Source organism: Etheostoma spectabile, chromosome 8 (genome assembly GCF_008692095.1).
Source record: "Etheostoma spectabile isolate EspeVRDwgs_2016 chromosome 8, UIUC_Espe_1.0, whole genome shotgun sequence".
Classification (NCBI taxonomy): Eukaryota; Metazoa; Chordata; class Actinopteri; order Perciformes; family Percidae; genus Etheostoma; species Etheostoma spectabile.
In genome coordinates, this window is record NC_045740.1 from 30,649,276 (window position 1) to 30,651,767 (window position 2,492).

Consider the following 2,492-nt stretch of genomic DNA (forward strand, 5'->3'; position numbering starts at 1 on the left):
AGACAGAGAGAGAGAGAGAGAGAGAGAGAGAGGTGTGTATTGAAGGGCTAGTCAAGGAGATGACAATGCGATTTGACTGGGAGACTGGCTGTCTTTACCCCCCGCTTTACGTTTAGGCTGATCCAGTGAAGTAGTGGAATGTATTGTAGTGGGTATTCTGTACCACACATATATCTATTTTTATAATTTGTCCTGGCTCCCAATGGGCCTTTATGGGGAGATTCATTAAAGTAGAGGGGTGTGGTGGTCCAGGAAATTTAGAGCGTCCTCCATTCTGATACCTTTCTATGCACCAATTTATAGAGGAAATACCTTTTTATTTAGCCTGTGAGAAGGACAATGGGTGAACACACGTGGCAGTTAAAAATTTAAAATATAATGTAATATGGCAGTAAGGTATGGAGGCTTTCCTGGGCCTGGATCCCAAAAGGCCAGTTTGTGTGGTAAATGTGAACACAACCATGCCCAAGACTGATCTACTTATAAGGTGGTCTTATTACAGTTCATGTACGCTGGTTTGGCTCGCATCAGGTTAGTCTATATCCACTTCCGCTGAAATTCCGCCAGATGTCACTCTTTTGGGCCGGATGTCCGTCCCCGTCCTCTGTCTCTGTGTTGGAGTTCTAACCTCTGGTGGATTTCTGAGGACTATGGTTACCTGGTCCTCAGATCTCTGCAGGGTAAATCCAGACAGCTAGCTAGACTATCTGTCCAATCTGAGGACTATGGTTACCTGGTCCTCAGATCTCTGCAGGGTAAATCCAGACAGCTAGCTAGACTATCTGTCCAATCTGAGGACTATGGTTACCGGTCCTCAGATCTCTGCAGGGTAAATCCAGACAGCTAGCTAGACTATCTGTCCAATCTGAGGACTATGGTTACCTGGTCCTCAGGTCTCTGCAGGGTAAATCCAGACAGCTAGCTAGACTATCTGTCATCTCTGAACGTACACATGTTCCACCAAAAGAAGTTCCTTCCTGAGACTATTTTACGTCCCGACCCAGAGCGTCTAAAAGCGATGCCAAGGGTCCCGACCAAGCACTTTTAAATATGAAGCATAAAGGAGACTCCTGACCGAGCATCCACATGTGACGCGATGGGAGTAAGAGTGTGTTCTGTAAAACTGAAAGACACAACACAAAGCCTGTATCAATCCACACATAAATGCATATGAAATAATAATGACGCATAATAGTAATGTAAATTCCATATATGAAATCACAAATCACTTAACGCAATAACCATGATATAAGCTTCTTGAATGAATGCCTATGCATTTTAACTCTCCTCAGGCCGGGCGGTTAGGATTGTTTTTGTGAAGCATAGAAAATCTGCTTAGAAATATAAGAAATATTGGATAGGATAGAACAACACAATGTAATTCAGCTTAATAAAACATTGCATTCATTATAATTTGTTAATGGTTATCATTTTAAACAAATGGTATATCCGATTACAATGTTTTCTGCCCAGGAAAACTCTCATTCTTATAACATTTGGCATCACGGACATATCCAATCCAAGGCTTAAACTAAAGGATGGAAGTGTTTCCCATGCACACTGTAGCTTGCTCTTTGTTTGACTGAAAACAAAATGGAGAATAAAAGCAAAATGTAAGCATAACTAAGCACTACCTAAAATGTCCACCAGAGATCAGTCTATGCAGATTAGGGGGATCTCAGAACAACATATGCAGTATGTCATGTCACTCAAGAATGTCATTTGATTGATGCTGACACGTTAATGACACGTGTTTGTAATCTGTCAAAATTTGATTGATGGGTAAGAAAGAGAATGAGTTTTTAATTGAAATGTACAACTAATTAGAATTAATCTGTAAATCAAAGCAACAGTCTGATTCGTCCTCGTTCAACGACCCACTGAAAGAAGAAGAGTGGAAAATAGGAATGATAAAAAAATAATTATAAAAAAGAGAGAGAAGAAGGGAGCGAGCAATAAGTAGTTTGGTTTAAGCATAAAAAGGCAGCCTTTCATTCTACTCACCATGTCTGTATTGAAGGATATTACTGCTTCTGAGATGCTGGATGAACCCTGCTCTCCAGCGAGCCCATATAGAGGTGAGGTCCTGTAATAAATAGCAGTCCCTGCTATGAGGGCCTAAGGTCAAAGATCATCCTCTGAGCACACACACAGTCACACACAGTCACACACAGTCACACACAGTCACACACAGTCACACACACAGTCACACACAGAGTCACACACAGCCACACACAGCCACACACACAGAGTCACACACAGTCACACACAGTCACACACACAGAGTCACACACAGTCACACACAGTCACACACACAGTCACACACAGAGTCACACACAGTCACACACACAGTCACACACAGCCACACACAGAGTCACACACAGTCACACACACAGTCACACACAGCCACACACACAGTCACACACACAGTCACACACACAGTCACACACAGTGACACAGACAACAAAACGCTGTATTTTCTCGTATCCTCA